At 42.2% G+C, this 19,236-nt stretch overlaps 1 protein-coding gene across 2 annotated transcripts in view; it reads left to right on the forward strand.

The window, feature by feature from the left end:
* The window catches only part of CHST15 (carbohydrate sulfotransferase 15), a 46,429-nt gene that overhangs the window by 4,430 nt on the left and 22,763 nt on the right, over positions 1–19,236 (forward strand). Inside the window, exon 1 of one of the 2 annotated variants that reach the window (XM_063163033.1) lies at positions 14,058–14,078. The exons of the other annotated variant lie outside the window; for it this stretch is intronic. The gene's annotated coding sequence lies outside the window, so the exon portion shown is untranslated. Of the gene's footprint in view, positions 1–14,057; positions 14,079–19,236 lie in introns of those variants that run through there. 2 annotated transcript variants of the gene reach the window in all.

Raw genomic sequence — 19,236 nt, forward strand, 5'->3', positions numbered from 1 at the left:
CCCAACCTGCTGCCTCTTCTCATTCCCAAATCCACCTTGCCTCAACTCCCACAACAGCCTGAAACACTCATTTCCCAAACCTCAGCACCTGGCTGCTGCTTTCCTTCTGTCCTTCACCAAAAATGAGGTGCCCACCTCAACTCCAGGCACGGTGTGACCCTTCCTCTGTTGGTGTGCAGCCACAGCCCCTGCAGCCTTGGGAATGCTGGGGAGCATGTGGCTGCCTCCTGTGCCATGGGTTTCCTTGGAAATGAACACAATTCTGTGGAGAACTGATCCCAGAACCCAATTCTGTGGAGAACTGATGGGATGGAGTAAGGGAGCAAGCCAGGCTTGTTTATATACGAAGCAGCACCAGATACACACTTAATGTTCTAAAACTTACTATGCCATCATTTACTCATAAGATAAGCTCAGTGCTTTATAAATAAATGGGGTTTTGTGCCAAATCTGTATCTAAGGTGGGTTGTTCCTCACTGTAAAAGGTGCAGATCTGTACCTAAATAGCGAAATACTCAAACTGACATTTTCCATTTGCTTCACGCCTTCCAGTAGGAAAAAATAAGTTTCATGAGGAGATATTTTTTTCCCGTAGAAAAACCTTGATTTTCAGTGTGGGTGAATGTACCCTGCTATCTAACCATAAAATTAGAAAAACTGATGAGAGTGAAAAAGCCTTTTGTATTGTTATATTTTACTTTGGGTTTTGCATTTATTGGTGTTTGGCTTAGATACAAGTTGAAGTTAGACTTGTAACTTCTCAGGATTGCTGCATGGAATAGAGGGAAGGTCATTGCTTTCAAATAATTCATTGAGTTACAGGTGAGCTTGAGCTGGAAAGAACTCTGAGGTCAGACAAGAGTGAAGATAAAATGCAAAGTTCAAAGTCATACAGAAGAAACAAGATAAGACTGCTTTGAAAAATGAAAAACTCTACAAGATACAAAGGCAAAGAAATATTAAGATTTGTGTGCAGCATGTGTACTCAGGAGATGGAAGAAGCCTCACAGTGTTGAAAGAGTGCTCTGGGGATGGGCAGCACGTGGATGTGAGTTTGAAATATTGGATGGTTTGCCCAGTTTCAGGTCTTGGAACAGTGTGGAGAAAAACCACTTAATTCAAGTGCTTTAGAACTGGCACCAAATGAGTAGTGAGATACCAACAAATAGGAGAGACCTCAGGAAAAAAAAAAACTAGCAGAAATCAGGATTCTTCAGGGTTTTACCCATAATTTGGAGGAAATATGAGCCCAGTGTCAACCTTGCTATGCCTAAATTGGGATATAATGGTTTGAGTGCCAGAACTTATTAATCCAAAGAAAAAGGACTCTCTGACTAGGACAGCCAGGAGGTTTGTCTGTGTAAAGCTGGAAATAGGAGGAAGTGGAGAAAGGTGGTTTAATAGTTTATTAGGAGAATGTATCACATAATGAGATGGGTTTGCCTGCAGGCCCAGCTCCTCACAGGGGAGCTTCATCTCCTGAAATTCCTTTAGCAGCTCTTAAAACCAACACTTCCTTGCAAGCCCATCAAACACCTTATCTAATATTCCTTCCCTGCCTCTTTGATTTTGGCTGCTTTTTAGTTGTAATTTGTCTTTTTTGCTCAGCTCTGTAGATATTAGATAATGTTAAACAGATATTGGTAACGTTAAGTAAATTAAATGGATAATGAATCTCAAATTTTTAAGTTCATAATTTTGTAGATGTATTTCACTGTGTTGGCCTGGTGATTGGGTTCCTGCTCTTGTCTTGCACCCCTTGCTGGTGCATTTTTAGGGCTACTGCTGTGCTGCTCATCCTTGGGATCGCTGAGGATATATAAGAATATATCCTGAGGACATTTCCTGGGGCTGCTTCTGGATAGGATTTTGGGTGCTGCTGTTGCAATGGAAGAGGAATAGGTTTTGTCCATCAGGTGTGGAGCCCATGCCCAGGTAATTCCAGGGAAGGAACACTGGTTTACACTGTAAGATTGACACTTTCAGGATCAGGGATCCTCTGCCTGCTTTGTGTCTCCCTGGAGCTCTGGGCTGGGATAACACCGAGACATCTGGGTTGTAACTGCATCCATTGCAGGCGATAAAAATTCAGATAAAAACCCTGCTGTGTGTTAAAGGCTGCCAATAGAAACTGCAGCACGAGATGCAGTGATGGGCTGTTAATTTAAGAAGACAAAAACATGTTCTTGAGCACTCCAGCATGGAGTACTACAGCTTCATGCCCTGAGCGACTCATCGGAGCTGTTCGCAAAGTAAATAATTTAGATGAAAAGTTTCATCAATTATAAAGCTCTGAAAACACTTTCTCAGCTTCAGGATTAACTTGCCTGAGGATCAGATAAGGATAAATCAAAATGAAACCACTATTGCACTTGACACTTAGTATTAGAATTACTTTGCAAGGCTATTTATACCATCTTTTAAAACAAGAACTGAGATGTGAGAGGTGAGCGGAAGGGAGGGGTGGAATCTGAGCTGATCCTCTCGCTGAGGAAAAAGGAAATAAAAATTTGTCTGATGTCACAGACACATTTTATGAAAAATCCTTTTCTTAGGATTTTTTCTCCTGAGAAGCCTCAGGAGCAAAATGTAAACATTGATTATCTGCTGCTGTGGAATGCAACAGGTGCATCTGTGAGTGGTCTCATGTAGTTGTTTCTAATTAATGGCCAATCACAGTCAGCTGGCTCAGACTCTATCCGAGCCACAAGCCTTTGTTATCATTATTTCTTTTTCTATTCTTAGCCAGCCTTCTGATGAAATCCTTTCTTCTATTCTTTCAGTATCGTTTTAATATAATATAATATAATATAATATAATATAATATATATCATAAAATAATAAATCAGCCTTCTGAAATATGGAGTCAGATCCTCGTCTCTTCCCTCATCCTGGGACCCCTGCCAACACTATCACAGTCTGACATCAGGTGATTTTAAATAGGGAAGTTTTTAACCCTTCAGAGTAGGTTTTTGAGTGTTTCTGAGGAGATCAGCAAAATGAAAATAAACAGAGTAAATGCAATTTAAATTGGTATCCATGGAAATCCCACGTGGATTTATCTGGCATTAGGCTGGATCAGGAGTAATTCACCTTTTGGGCCTCACTGGTGTGAGGGGACCAGGACGTGGGAGTGGGAAGAGTTTTCCATTTGTTTTGGAGGGATTCAGAGGCCAGTGCTCAGCAAGGAGTGTGGCAAGGCTGGGTAACAAACCAGAGCTTGTCAGGGAGAGCTTCTGCCTGGAGTCAGTACCTCTCTCAGATGGCTCCACTCACCTGCTGCCCATCCCCGTTTCGGCTGTGCAGATTGAGCACTCTCCTGGTTTAGCAGCAGAGCTGGAATGCTGCAGTTACTCATTCTGCTGTAATACAGGGGAATGCATAAAAAGCCTCTGCTGAGTTTTGATAGTGTTTTCCTGTAATGATACCCATTAAGTGAGTGTAGTAATCTCTCCAGTTTTCCTTTTTTTTTTTTTTTTTTTTGTCTTGCTGTGCTGGTACATTGGATAATGAATGCAAAAAAAAAAAAAAAAAAGAGAAAAGCCCTAAAAATGTGCCATGAAAATGCTGATAAATATGTAAATGCCAACAGTATCTTTTTTGGACTATTACAATTCCTACAAGCTAAAGCTTTCCAAAACTGCAAAATGAACAGGCACTTGATGACAATTAATATTTATGCATTAAAAACGTGCCTGTTAGTGAAACAAGAGTATCCCATCCATCATCACTAAACATTTTACAGTGCACAACTTTAATACCCTCCTTTCTGTATTGTGACAGCAAATAATTCCAAGATAGCAAATATCATTAAGTTGCATTTAGCAGAAAACTTGGAAGGTTTCAAATGAGATAACATAAACCCTGTGTTCATTCCAAACAGCAATTCTCTGGATGAACCTCTGCCTTCATTAAAGTCGCTGAAATGTCTTCCTGCTGACTTCAGCATGCCAGCATTTCAAAAAAATAAATTGAAATGGGATCTTTAAAAGTTTTCCTCTTGATGAGTGGCTGGAGCTAAAGCCATTCAGCTGTGCTTTTCTGTGCATATGTTATTTAGCTCAGCCAGGAGAGCTCGAGGTGAAGATAATGTCTGGTGGGGATGAGGGAATGTGAGCAGGAAATAATATTTCCCTTTGAAATAATCCATCAGTAGCTGTGCTGTCCCAGAGGCCCCTTTTTATGGAGATGCTGCAGATGTGGAGCCCCCTCTCAGTGCTGAGGGAAGCCAAACATGCAGGTGGACATTCCTCTTAAGGATATTTAGGCCTTAAAAGTGATGGAAAAGCCCCAAAGTCCAACTCTTTATTTATTGCACTGCTGCAGGGTAGAAGTGCAGACTTCAGGCATGGCTTTGGGGACATTTTTAGCTTTGTCCTTTTGGCATCTAGGGGTTTCTGTGCAGCAATTGAATAGGAGGAAGGAATTAATTAGATTTAGCCATGTCAAGCTGAAAATGAAGTTCCTCCTTGCACATCCTTCGAGGAACCCTCCATGGTCTGGATTTAGCTGCCATCCGCTCCATTTTTGCTGCTATATTTTTGGACTTCCTCTGCTGATAAATATTTAGAGTCTGTTTATCTTTCCTCTCATTTCTGTTACATAGTGCTTGCAGTTATTTTTTTCCCCCCATAAATACTTATTACTGCAGAAATTAGTGTTGCAAGCCTTGATATTGCAGTGCCAGCAGTTTTGTAATTTTAATTGAGGCTGGCTGACAGTACTTCTATTAATTATCTAGGAGAGGCTTGTGGCTTTCTGAAAGAGAAGTGTATTTCTGGCTGGAGGAGTTTGAAGGGGAGTAGTAATTGCTTTATGTCTGGAGTGCAGGTTTAGGTGCAGGAGGCTTGGCTGGATTAGATGTGGCCATTGCTGAGGATCAATAAAGCATGAAAAGGGGAAAAGCTGTTTCAAATTTGTAAAAGTTGTAGCTATCAGGATGCTGCTGAACTCAGAATGAAAAATGCAGCTGTTTCTTTTGGGTTTAATTAAAATCCAATGAAAGACAATTCAGAGAGACCTGAGTTGATATTAATTACTTTGAGCATGTGAATAATTGGACCAGGTGAAGGATTTCCTTCATGAAATTCTGCACAGCCTTTTCTTACAGCCTGGCTCTATGTGATTCTTACTGATCCTGCCCAGCTAAATCTTAGTGCTCTTTTCCTGTGCCTGCCAAATTCCTTTGTGGAGTTGTGTTTTGCCTGATGTGAATATGACAGTCCCACTTTAATTGGATAACAGCAGTTGTCACCCTGCAAGAGGGATTGTGATGCCCAGGGGCCTCAGAAGTATCTGCATGAAAATAAATAAATAAAACATCTGAAAAGCTTTGCTAAGAAGCAGTAAATTTAAAAACTGATTTGGTTAACAGCATTGAAATGAGGTGCCTTATTCTATTACAGCATAAAGCCGCCAGATGTCACTTACTTTGTGCACCACTCTTCTGGGGAGAAGCATGTCCTTGGCATGGAAAAGATTAAAACAAAAAAGGACAACTTACTTTAAGTGGCTTTGTTTCTGTTTGTGTTCCTAACTGGCAACTGTCTTCCTTGACAAATATTTTCATCTTAAAATAGATCATATAAACTCATTTCTCACAGATCAGACAGACTTGCATTTTTTATGAGCCTTAAATGTCAGCAGTGCCATTTTGAGAGTCAGTCTTTAAGAAAATAATTAATAGGCTTACTCCATTTTTCAGAAGGGGGAATGCACATTTTACAGAATGGATGGTTTTATTTTTATGAACTGTTCTGTCATTAAAGGCACCTCAGCCAATGGCTCACACAGATATTTATCTTCAGCCAAGTTAAAAGCAATGGGGGGAGTTTTAAAGTCATACAGAAGGTGGTAGTCCTTGTGGATGGAGGGAAAGGAATAATTCTGAAATCAGAGACCAACATCTGCTTGTGGAGTGGAGCAGCTCCTCCCCAGGGTTTAAAGGCTTCAAGGAGAAGAGGAGCAAAGTGGGGTAGGGATGTGTCCCTAAAGAGGAAAAACACTTGGTACCCAAGGCAAAGCTGGATTTCCTGGCTTGGCTGGGCATGGCCAGTGTCAGGGAGCTGGAGCAGGGCACAATTCCTCACCAGTCCTGGGTGTGTCTGTTCCACTGTGGGTTTTCCCTCCCCTTACCAGAGATGCCAAATTGAGAGGTGCACACCCTCTCTCTGCTCCCTGGTAACATAACCCTCCTGCTCTTTCATTCTTTGGCCTGTACTCAAAGGCAGCACCATTAAAAAGAGGAAATTTAATTTGCTGGATTTGAAGCAGAAAGGCTGAAAATTGAGTGTTTTCCTGAAGGATAATGTTGAGTGATTTTTTTTCCCACCTAGTGGTAGTACTGTAGTTTGTTTTTACATTTTAAATTTGTAATTTTTTTACATTTGAAATTTTAAATATACCTCCTCCCTCAGATTTCAGCTTGGGATAGAGTCCTACTCACTCTGTGGATCTCATGCAGGTATGAGGATGTAAATCCACAGCTCTGAGTGAATGATGTGCGAGTTCCTCTCCAAATAATTTTCCATTTCAGTCCTCAGGAGCAGCTGTGCTGAAAGGCTACCTGCCTTCATTTTTCATCTGAGGTGAAAAATGTACTCTAGCATGGCATTCTCTAGCTGGAGGCAGAGTACATGACACATTTCTCCCTCCCTTTTCCCTCTGTGCTTGAGCAAAAATAGAGGTGAGCCAAACACTCCTTAACTAATAGAAACAGTGTTGGCTTCTAAATGCAGCAAATTTGTATTTTAGCACCTCATATGAAACCAATTACATTAATGAGGGCTCCAGTTCTTAACTGGGGGTTGTTTATGACAGGGAGGGTTTCATTTCCTACTGCAAGGTCTCGCACCATTGCTCCTGAAAGTGCCATCTGCCAACTTTGGACCCAAAAATGCTCCCTGCCACTGCTGTGCAGGGAGATTCTGGCACAGCTCTGGGATGGGGAGCATGATTGCAGCTTGGGAAGCTGGGAAAATTCACTTTCTCTGTCTGCTGAGCTTATGAAAGGCTGAAATTCATTCTGTTTAATGTGGTTACTGGGGGAAAGTGAGAGTCCATGCTGTCTGCCTTAGGTGGTTTATTTAGAAATTGGATTGCTGCTGGCTGTCTTGTGAAACACATATCTGAATTTCATTCAAAATCCCTCAATTCCCAGGTAATGGGATTCTGGATGGTGAGTTAGGAGATCTAGGTTTTTCTTGTACTTCTATCGTGTTATTCCAAATGAGATTACAGGTGACATGTGTCAGAACTCTGTCATTTTGTCCCCCAGAGGTGGAGCAGCACCTTTGAAAAGCTCTCTGACGTCTGATGCTGAGAGTTCCACACCCTTTCTGGACCATAACCTAACCCCAAGGTACATCTGGGTGCACTCTGTGGTTCCTGTGTATGGCGTGAATGGTTACAGCTGCATTTTCCCATTTAATTGCTTTTCACCTTGGGCAAAAGCATCTCTGTAAAAACACTGATAAAATAATACATGTTGTATTTAATTGTCCATGTGTGGATAAAACATTTTGTCTGCTCCAGATCAGTTTTCTTGGCCCCACATAAGTAACCTAAAGGAGGAATAGTAAGAATAACATCAAATGCAAGTTTTCATATGCAAAGAAAGGTTTCATTGTAAGGTTTCATTCTGATTTGCTATTCTTCTCAAAGTGTAATTTAAACCAATGAGCCATGCAATAAAGAAACTGAGGTGTGTCATCAGCCTGTGATTTATTTTTTCACCTAATGAGGAGAACTGTGGAATTTTTTGAGTTTATAGATTATTCTGAACTTCTGCAGTCACTTACTTTGATTATAAATGGTTTGGATGCTGAAGGCATTTTCCGGGATTTAAATATGCAGGAAAACGTCAAATTAAATCAAATTATCAGTGGTGAGACTCATTTCTCTCCTGCATCTAGGATGGTGCTCTAGAATGCCTAATTTTCCACATACTGGTGAAATAACTGCTATAAAAGGAGCAGGACTTGGTTATTCACATGGAAAAATTGTAAAGTCACAGTGTGGTTTGGGTTGGAAGGGACTTTAAAGCTTGTCTCATTCCAGCCCTTCCACCACCCCAGGCTGCTCCAAGGCTTGTCCAACCTTTCATTTTTGTCCAGGAGGGTCAGAGAGCCCATCCCTGTCTTCCTTCCCTTGTGGACTCTGGTCTGGAGAGTCCACCATGCTCTCCTCAGGCACGGTGGGGATGCTCCAGGGGATCACCACGCTCCAGCTGCCACCTCCCCCTTGACAGCAGCACAGAGATGAGCTCCTGGAGCAATTCTTTGGCCAGAGCCTGGAGGTTTTCATGGCAGGGCCACCACAGCAGTTCATGAGGCAAAAAAATCTCAACCAAAACAACCAATGTGGCTCCAGGCTCAGGAGGGCTCTCCCAGCTGGGTGGCAGTGCTGGAGTGGAGATCGTGGCTCAAGTGGTGAAGGTGATGCCTTGTAAAGGCCCAGGACGAGTTATTAATGAACAGATTTTGCCATCCTTGGTGCTGTGTTGCCTACTGCTGATGCCTTGTGAAGGCTGCCCTAGAGCAGAGACTGGACAGAGCTAAAGAATAAAGCAGGTATTTATTAAAGGTCTCTGTGGATCCACCTTGGGCAGCACAAGAGCCCAGCCAGGGCTACACCCAAGATGAACCAAAATGGTCACAAAATGAACAAAAATACACCCTATATGAGCGAAAATGGTCCCAAAATGCACCCAAGATGAACCAAAATGGCCCCAAAATGCACGGCCGGGCATGGGCTCTGTCCCTGGGATCAGTTCTGCTCCATTTGCCCCTTGCAGTTCATTGTCCCATTCCAGCTTTAGCCCTGCAGTCCCACCCTGCTTGTTTTTCTCTCTGCAGCCCACGGGGTTTGTGCTCCTGGGCTGAGATTTGGGTCATTTGTCCTTGGTGCCCAGCTGGAGCAGGAATTGTTTTGTCTCCCTGCTCTGTGCACAGAGCTCAGCATCCCTGAATGTGAACCCAGACCCACACACTAAAGCAGCACAGAATCTGAGAAATAGAAAAGCTAAACCTGAAGTATCAGAGGTCACAGCTTGAGGTTGATGGTTGGACTGAGTGATCTTAAGGGTCTTTTCCAGCCTTAACAATTCTCTGATCAGGCTGCTGAGCTCACCTGGAGCTGTTGCTGTTGGAGCCAGGGCAGGCCAGAGCTGCTGGGGTGTGGGCAGCCTTGCTCTTCGGACATCTCCTGTAGAAAACAAAGCAGGATGGAGAGGCTGCAGTGCCCAGAACTGCTCCAGCCCAGCTGCTGAGTCACATTCCCAAAGATCTGATGTAATACATGGCATTTCTTGGCATTTTGTTGCAGTTTGCTGCCTTTAGCTATGGGCGTGGAGTGATCTTTGCAGGAGACAAGGATTGATACCGCTCGTGGTGTATCAATCAGCACCTGCTGTGCTTTTTAAACACCATTTTTGAGGGTGGACAGTGTTAAGGAAGCTGAGCACGGGGCAGCTTCTATAATGCCTTATTCCCAAAACCATGTAGCTCCTTTTGGTGCCCACTAGAAAGTAACTCAGCAGCATTAGTGATAGGACAGCTGAGGATAGAGCTGTTTTTCACATTTCTCTGGATCTGAGGTACCAACAGAAGTGTTTCCTCTTGTAGCTTGATGCATCAGTTGGGCTGAGCTCTTCTGCTGACCAATACAGCCTTTTTCTCTACAGGTATCTGCATATAATATGAATATTTTATTTATCATTTTGCATTGTGGCCTGGTGTCACTTTAGAGACATGAGCATTGCATTCATCAAAGCTTGAGTCCTCACTTACCTGATGAGGCTTGATGGGTTTTCCTTAGTGTTATTATTTAGGTTATACAGCAGTGCTTAGAAGGAATAAATGCGCTTAAAAGCCATCTCTGCCAGCCTAAGACACCCCAGGAAGCTTTTATGTAAGTGTAGTCCTTGCTGCAGAAATAGATTAAGGAATTTCTAATTTATTTCACATTAAAAACATCCCCTCCAAATGGATCTGTATGCTCTTGATGCCATCTTAGTCTCCTGCATATTTGAGAGCTTTGAATGCATTAACAGCCTAAACCAAGTTATTACATTAATCTCATGAAATCAAAGATTCATATCTTTGACTGAAGGTAAACAACATCAGCAACAGAGAAATTGAACAGATGGAAATGTGTTTCAGAACTTGGGAGGCATTTTTGCTGGAGATTTTTTTGTTAGATATGTTAATTCTGCTTAAGTTGGAGTTTGTAAGTTCCTGCAAAGTATATTGTGGGGTGTACTCTGGAGATACTTCCAGCTCTTTGCAGTTTTATAATGTTAACAGTTTCAGTCTTTCTGCACTAGAAACTGCTTTTTGGGTTATCATTAACAGTCATGCATCTGTTCTTCAAAATCTGGCTGCCAACTGCAGTTGATGGAATTTGTGTCACTTCAGATTCCTTGTGTGATTTGCCTCAGCAAAGGGTTTATTTCAAGCACTGGTGCCATTTCAGCTGCAATGTCCTGTAGCGACTCCACGTCCTCCTCTATTTGTCTGGAACCAAATACATCAACAAGCACTGCAGTTTAGAAATAAAACCTCATTTTACCTCCCACTGGTCACTTTTGTGCTCTGCTGCCTCCGGGGACGTGGGGTTTTCCATGGCAGTGAGAGATTTCTGGCTGGAGCAGGGCATTTGGGAGCAGTTGTGCTCCCTTTCCCTTAGAACTCTGGGCTGTCTCAGGGGATGCTCTGCCCCACAGAGCAGATCTTGGAGCATCCTGGTCCCAGGCATCCCTGTGCAGCTCCCCAGAGGTGCTCAGGTAGGGTCAGGAAGGATCTGAATAAGGCACTTGTGCTGTCTCCATCTAGGGTGGGCTTTGTTTTCTCAGTTTCTCACTTAAAAACCTTTAAAAGTGAATTTTGACCCATGTGCAGTTGAAGCAGAAGGAGAGTGGAAGGTTAGTTTGGGACAGTTTCCCAATGACAGAATTTAAGTAATTAACATATCCATTGGAAAAAAAAGTCTCTTGGAGCATTTGCTTGGGTTTCCTCTGCCCACAAATAAAGACCATCTAGTTTGCTAAGCTAAATGTTGTCTTTATATTGCAGAAAATGTTGCAGAAGAGGCATGGTGTGAGGGAGTGCATGCCAGATTTCCCTTGGTAAATTCATCATTATGCAGAGTTGGGGTTTGGGTTTGCTTTTCTAATTTCTTTTTCCCCTCGGTTTCTTTTCATGGAGATTGAGTAAAGAACATTCTCAGATTTTTATCTTGTTTGTTTACAGTCTGGAGGCCAGCTAAGTGCAGTGTAAGGCATGAAAAGGTATTTGTGGTTGTGTTCTTTCCAAGTGGAAAACAAGCACACTGAAGCCAAGCACGAGAGAAACCTGCAGGAAGAGAGAGGGAGTCAATGGTTCAGTGGCCGAGGAACAGATTTTCTTATTATTGTCCTGGATTTTACAATATTTACTCACTGAGTTCCATATGTAGCATGGAATTTTTCCCTTTTGTTATGACTGTTGTCAACTGGGGGCTTTGTGCAGCTGCAAGATTCCTGGGCTGGATTTTATCCTTTTATGAGAACAGCACCAAGAGCTGTGATATTTCTGAGATGCTGGTGGTAGAGTGTAGCACATCCTCTCTCCTCCACTCATGGAAATCGGTGAGTTAAAATATTTGAACTTTGAATATTTGATATTTGATCCTTTGAAGCTTGTGGTAGAAGTGTTGTTCATTAGATGTGGTGGCGTGAAGACAGGAGAGGACAATCAGGAGAGTTTAATCCATTTTCAAATGGCTTTAGCTTCCACATCGAGTGTGTTCTCCCAGCCACACACACCTCAAAGCCTGGGGTGCAGAGCTGCAGAAATCTCTTCAGAATGATAGAATCTTATAAATTGTTTAATAAAAATGTGTTGCACTTTTGTATAGTTAAAAGCACAGACTACAGAGGGGTGAGTGATGGAGCCCAAGCCTTTGCTGAAACACTTAGGAATAGTGGTAGGAGACTTTGGAAGTAAATGTTGCCTGACTTCTGCAGAATAAACACTTTTCTAAGAAGCTGGAAGCAGTATAATGAAATTATATCAAAAAGGTTTTGCTTAATTAGGTGTAGCCAGCAGTTAACTGTAAAAATTTTATCTGGTGATATTTTAGAGATAACTAATTAGAAATTTCTGGAGACCACTTAGAGCTTTCTTGGGTTTTCCACTTTGGGCTCTGAGTCTGCTGCACTTTGTAATGGACAAAGTGGTTTCTTGGTTAATGGACTGAGGTTTATCTGATGTGTCATTGCTTAAAGAATTAAAGTTGTTGAACATTTAGAAAAGTTACTACTAAGCTTGGAACAGAGTTGCGTTTTTTTAAAGTGCTGAAACAAAGCCCCAGTTGTGATCTGGCATCAATGAATAGTTTGAGTTGAGTAATTTTTGTTTGAATTTACAAGAAACTTTAATGACAGACTCTAATGCTGAGTTTGTCTTTTCAGGATGCAGCTGTGTATGTTTCCTTTCACCCACTCAGCACTAGATGAAAGATGAAATGCCCTATTCATGCAAAAGCACTTACATGGTACTTATGTACAGATGAGATACGTTTTTCCATCCATTTCAATGCATGTCTCACAGAGAAGGCACCGTATATGAGTCACAACAAAAAGAATTCAGATGACTCTGTTAAGATAGTAAAGTTTATGGAGAAAATTCAGCTTGGGGGTGGAGGAAAATCCCTTCTCAGCCACTAAAAAATCAAATGAGCAGCTGCGAGCATTTACGTTGCTCTAGAATTGCCGTAACTCTATTGTGTTTAAAGCAAAGTTAAGCCTCACACAGAATGGGTCCCCTTTCAGAAAAACTGCTTATATATGAAGTGTGAAGGTGTATCAGATGAATTCTAGTTGATACCACTTGGTTGCATTATTGCATCCAAAACCATTTTACCACAGGATGAGATAAACAGGAACCGAAGACATTAAGTGATGCAAATTCTATTTATTCCATACAATGTTATTCATCCCTCAAAAGCAGCCTTAAATTAGCAGCTGATCTCTCACAACCCACAGGATTTAGCAATTTGTGCTGCATACCCCTTGCAAAGTGGCAGAAAAGTATTAGAGATCAGATGGTGGATGGAATATGTTCCTCACTTTAAATCAACCTGAGGGAGCAGCTGCTAAAATCAAGGAAAATCAAATGTGTAAAAGGAACAAGATGGTAATCAGAGTAGCTCATAACTGTGAGTTATGCCCACTATTTTGCAGCATGTCAAGGCTGAAAACGCTTGGCAGGACGTTGGAAATGCTCTCAGAACATTTTTCCCCCACGTGCTGGTTCTGGACCAGTAATCAATGCAAAGAGACAAAGAGCTGGGCTTAAAATATCCCTTCAGCACTGACAGATCCCCTCCTGCAAACCCAACTGCGCTGCACCAGCTCTCCTCCTCTCCCTTGGGTGACAGTCAGCTGGCACACTGACTCTGAAGGTTTATTTTCTTTTGCACAGTGCAGCGATTCCATTATCCCAGGTTGCTCCAAGCCCTGTCCAACCTGGCCCTGAGCACTTGCAGGGATGGGGAATCCACAGCTTTTTTCTGGTGTTCTGGTAGAGTGATGGAATCACTGTGCTGTGCTCACCCTAATGAGCTCTGCATGGAGGGAAACCCTCATGTCTCTGTGGAGTAAGAGCTGTTTGAATAAATTGCAGCACAGTCTTTCCAGAGAGTCAATGAAGCAGCCTTGGGAGCCTGAAATTAAACAGGATTCACAGTGGATGGGAAGAGACAGGTAACTACAGAGCAGCTGGGTCTGAGACATCAGCTCTGTCAATACCACACCAATTCTTTGCCTTGGGCGTTTTCTGAAGATAAACACTTATTTATTTCTGATTACAGCCTGACTGCAGGGTGGATGAGAGCTGTATTTAGAGATGATATTTTTTTCCCCTCTCGCCAACCCCCAAACCTCTTCAGTTTGTTTGATAAAAATAACTGCAGTGAAAGAGCTTCATAACAGATTCAGCCTTCGTGCTCTGTGCTTCCCTCTTGCACTCACACTCAGAGCAGGAATGTGGCTGATTTGTGGGATGAGAGTGGGATGTATTCCTTGAAAGAGCAGGCAGGTAAGAATTTCTATTATTGTAAATTATTGTGATGTCCTGTGTTGGAAATGAAACTTCAGCTGCTGCTTGGTCTTATTAAAAATGCAATACAAACATTTATGGCAAGACCAGCCTTGCCACATTCCCTTTCTGCACCTGAAGTTGGATTTCAGGTGATCTCTGTGCCTTCCCAGGCAGCTCTTATCTTATTTTTTTTCCATAAAACAAAAGAAAGTACATAGGGCACATTGAGACTGAGCAATTCTCACGGATATGAAATCATTGCATGAATTGTTAGACCTTCTACATCTGTCTTTATCTAATTGTGGTGTTGGTGTCTCCCTGGACATTTAAATAGGTGCACTTTTTCTTAGGAAGTGGTAAAAATTAACTCCCAGTGGCATCAGCCCTTTATCCTGGCTCTTGGTGAATCGATCATTTCAATGAGGGACTGGCTGGGTTTTGTTAAATAGATGCAATTTCTGGTTGTGTTCTGAATGTCAGAACTTTCTAATGTGGCTCCAGATTTTTGGGAAAGGAATCTGTGAGCCCCACAGGATGGGTGCATTGGTTTATCCTTGTTTCCATGGAAGGACCCCCAGGACCATGTGGGGTGTGTTGGGAGGATGCTCACAGTTACTTTGAGGGTTGAAAATAGAGATAATAAACTTTGACCATGCAGAATGATTTCTGAAAGTGGATTAAAGGGGCTTTTTTGTGAGAAGAAATGCACTGGAGTAATTTATGTAAAGACTCAGTTTTTTTCTTCAGTGTGCAACTCTTTCATATTCAATATAAACCTGTCAGTGATTCTGTAGCAAGGCACTATGTGAGATGAATAGGAACTAAGGGAAGGGAAAAGATGAATTGCTGGAGCTGTTGCACATCGTAGGCAGCAAGTTTTGATCAGGAGTTGAGAAGCCAGTGTGCACTGCAGGCAGAATTCTGCTCCAAACATCCTCAGAAATGTATGAAAACAGCACTCTGCTCCCTGTTTGTACAGAGGGAGGATTTAAACACATTGATGGGAGCTCTGCCCTGACACAGGAGCTCCAGGCGTGTGCTGCCACAGGTTGGGTGGCTGCTGGTGCTGCCTTTTTTTCCTTCCATGGTTTTTGGACCTGTATTTCTGGAGAAATTGCTGATTTTTGGTTCTGTTTTATTTTCCTGCCTGCAATTTTTTATCCTGCAAGCAGCCCAAAAAGTGAGATTTTTGATTTAGACTGATTTAAATCAGATAGAATAGAAAGAAGGAACACTGAAGCCATTAAATATAATTGGTGGGTTGGTTTTTTTCCCTGCTTGAAAAGGGCTTTAATTTAAAAATGGGTAACACTGAGTTTTGTTATTTTCACATTCTCGAGGCAGACCAAACAACAGCACATCAGAACATGTGGCTGTGGCATTTTAGGAGTGCAAGGAGCTGGGCCTTGGCAATTTCCAGGAACTTGCACAAAGTTTAGGTGCAATAATGCATTTCTGGGGGAGGGCACGACCCTGCTGTCACCGAGCCAGGTCAGGGAGCTCCCTTTCCCAATCCCCACTCTTTTTTCCCTGCTTCCAACAATCTGTTTATTCAGGCAGTGTTTATGCCCTAGCTGAGTGGTGATTCAAGCTCAGTAACTATTTCCTGAGCATTGCAGCCCAAATAATAGAAGTCATCCTTGTGTGATTGAAATGACTGCTGTTATGCTGATTTTAGGGGAGTTTGCTGATATTTTCTTTTTTGCATGAGGAGCAAGGAATTTGTTCCATTCTCACTTTTTATTTGGAAGTGTATGGATGAGGAAGGAGCAGATTGTGTTTGGATTAGATTCTGAGGAAGGAACCAGCTGGGTTGTGGAAGAAACCACTGTTGTTTTTTAGGCGAGATTGCTGATTCAGTGGTGATTCAGGAGGTTTTCTTTGGCTTTAAAAGCCATGAAATGCTTTCTTTAAATAAAAATTTTTAGACTTGAACAAGTGTTCAGCAGTTGTTCAACAGGTTGAGTGTGTAACCATGGGCTGTGGCCACCTTTTCTTGCTTTTAGGATGTACCTGTTTTCCAATGGAGTGCCTTGAAATTGGTTCCATGGGTTTATACAGCATCTTGGGAGTTGCCTTTATTGATGATTCTTTAAAAATCGGGGGATTTAAGTAAATAAAGGAGCTTTACATAACTTCAGTCTGCAGGAGGTTGCTGAGCTTTGTAATGAGTCCTGTGGCTTTTCTAAATCACTGCAATTGCTTTTTGCTTGTTTTTGTTGTTTTGTTTAGAGATTTTTTCCCTTTTTGGTTTGCCAGAAGTTCGCAGAGCTCAGTGATTCATGATCCTCTTTTTATTGACATATCATCTTTCTGGCATCTTTCTGATTTCTCTGAGGTAAATAGATGTGAGTTCAGGCAAAGTTTATTTCCAAAAATGAAAACTTGAGGAGCCAAATGTGTCCAAGAAGCATCAGAGAGAAAATCTACGATTATTTCTCTCTTTTCCTTACATAATGTTCTTTCTTTTTTAATTTAGCTTAGATTTTATTCCTTCTACTGGGCTATTTTTTATTGAAATGGTGGAACCTGCCCACTCACAGGATGAACTTCCTCCTGCTGTACAAATACTCCCCTACCCTTGTACAAATACTTCAGATTGTGTGCTGCCTGTAGTCTGCTTCAATTCTAACCATTTCCAGTAAGCTTGATAGCTAAAAAATACCTGTCATTGTAAGGTTTTGCAGTTTTTTTGTGTCCAGAGGTCATAAATTTATCCTGCTTGGGCTGAAGAATTGCTGTTGTACATGGAGAGTGCTGCACTGAGTGATGGAGGGATGGAAAAGGAATTACATGGTTGTGCTGCATTGCTACTGAACATTCTTGGGCTTTTTCCTTCCACATGAAAATGTTACGAGGATTTCACTCCAGCAGCCTCACTTTGCCCTTTCATGTTTCCATTCCTCTTGACGTGAGTCACGGAAAGTTTGTGGTGGTAGGACTGTGGGCAGCCCTTCACTTCCAGAGCTGCATCTCTGACTAATGACAGCCTTGTCTTCACAGGAGCTCCTCGGGGGAGACATTTCCACAGGGAAGTTCATTTCTGGAGTGTTCTGTGGGGCGTGTGGGATCAGCTTTGCTCCGAGATTGCAAAAAACATCAGCGGTGCAAACTGAGAACTTGATTCAAACAAACCTTCCTGATCTGGCTGGGAAGGCACTTGGGCAGAAGGAATATTGATCCAGATTAGTGGAGACAATTAGGAGACTATGGATAGAATAACATAGCTGTTACTCTAAGATATATTAAATTAGGAGCAGTGTGATGTTCCTGGCCAGTGATTCAGCGGTATTATGTTTTGACTAATCTTTTGTTTGGGTTTTTTTTTGGATAAAAGTGTTTAATCCTTAATTTTATAGCATCTGTAGCTTTCTAAGTAGGCTTCATCCCATCTAATCACAGAGCTGGTGGATTATTTTCTCACTTGCCTTAGACATTCATATTTTAGGCTGTGAGCTGCCCATAAGGACTGATTTACCTGAAATCTTCAATTCTGTTGTGTGAAGGGAGGAAACAAAGTGCTGTAGCTCCACTGACATAAATTCAGGGGAGTATTTGTACCTCAGGATGAGAAATGTCCTCCTGGTGTACCTGAAATGTGTTTATAAAAGCTTAACAGCCACCTTTTCATGTGGTGAGAGGAGAAGCTGACTCTGATTAGAAGTAACGAGGCTACAGAAAAATGTGACCTGAAGAGCGCCAGCAGAAGTTTGATTTATCTTTATTTTAAAGAGTTTTTAAAGAAAGGAAATCATATTAAATATTAAGGAACTGGTGACCTGGAAAACAGGTCATTCACACAGGTATATATATGTGTAAAATTTGTTTTATCTTATTCACAGAGGAGCAGAATTTTAGCTACGTGACTGAGCATATGAAAGTAATTGTTTTTTAAAGGGTACAAGCATTAGGACAAGAGGAAATGGCCTCAAGTTGCAGCAGTGGAGGGCTAGGGTGGATATTAGGGAAAATGTCTTCATCAACAGCCCAGGGCAGTGGTGAAGTCACCGTCACTGGAGGGGTTTGAGAGCTGTGTGGATGTGGCACTTGGGGACATGGTGGCCTTGGCAGTGCTCAATTAGTGCTTGGCCTTGGTGGTCTTGGAGAGCTTTTCCAACCTCAGCAATTCCATGATTCTGAGATTCTGTAGCCATTTTGGTTGCAGGCTTCCCTTACAATCCTAGAGAGAAAGGGGAGGAATTTCATGAAATGTTTATTTAATAAGAATAATACAGAATTTCAGATACTTTCTATGCAGTCAACAAAACCCGTGTGGATGATGAAAAATTTTGCATTTTTTCTTTTGAGGGGAATGTCTCATAGGGTTATGGATGAGATGAGTAGGACGTGGTTGGTGCTGTGTTTTCAGTGCTTTGGGGTGAAGTTTTGTGGTTTGCTTCTGTGGTTCCTGCCAGTGTTAGCTGCCAACCTTCTCTCCTGCATCCTGAGCCCCCAACAGCCCCTCCTGTCATGGAATTGTTCAGGAAAACTGCCATTGAAAGGCCTCACCTGTTTGCTATTAAGTTCTGTTGCATATAAATACCTTTGTTAGCTTGAGCCTGCTCCAGTTTGGAGCAAAGTCCCCTCTGGCTTCAGTGGGAATTATTGAAATCTAGGAGAGCTTTTCCTTTTCCCCCCGCCATTCCGCTGTGTGTCATCTTGTATATCCATGTTTCCTCCTCAGGCTATTCCCAGAGATCCTGATTTTTATGAGGGGGGCTGCTTTTGGCCAAGGAGCCTGCAAAGGTTGCTGTTGATTTCTGCTCTGTGGTTAGGGCTGGCACGCATTAATGTACAGCAGACAAATGCAGTATAGACGTGATCATAAATAATTCACCCTTCCCTTCAACAAGGGGAAATTACATGCTACATTATTCAATATACAAAGACACTGCTTGTTGTGTAAAGAGAGTAATTTTCTGCCAGTGAACAGCCAGCAGCTTTGCAGCTAAAATATATAAGGAGACACACATGGTTTATTACCAGCTCAAGCCTCATAACCTTCCCTCTGCCTGCAATCCACATCCTTCTGCTCTCAGCAGTGGAATACAAAGAGCTGACGTGTGCTGGTGGCTGTGGCTGCTGGGAATGTTGGATGGAAGGAACAAAAACAGGGCGCTGTAGACGTCTGGATTTCATGGGGTCAATGAGGAAA

Source organism: Melospiza melodia, chromosome 9 (assembly GCF_035770615.1).
Source record: "Melospiza melodia melodia isolate bMelMel2 chromosome 9, bMelMel2.pri, whole genome shotgun sequence".
In the NCBI taxonomy this organism is placed as follows: Eukaryota; Metazoa; Chordata; class Aves; order Passeriformes; family Passerellidae; genus Melospiza; species Melospiza melodia.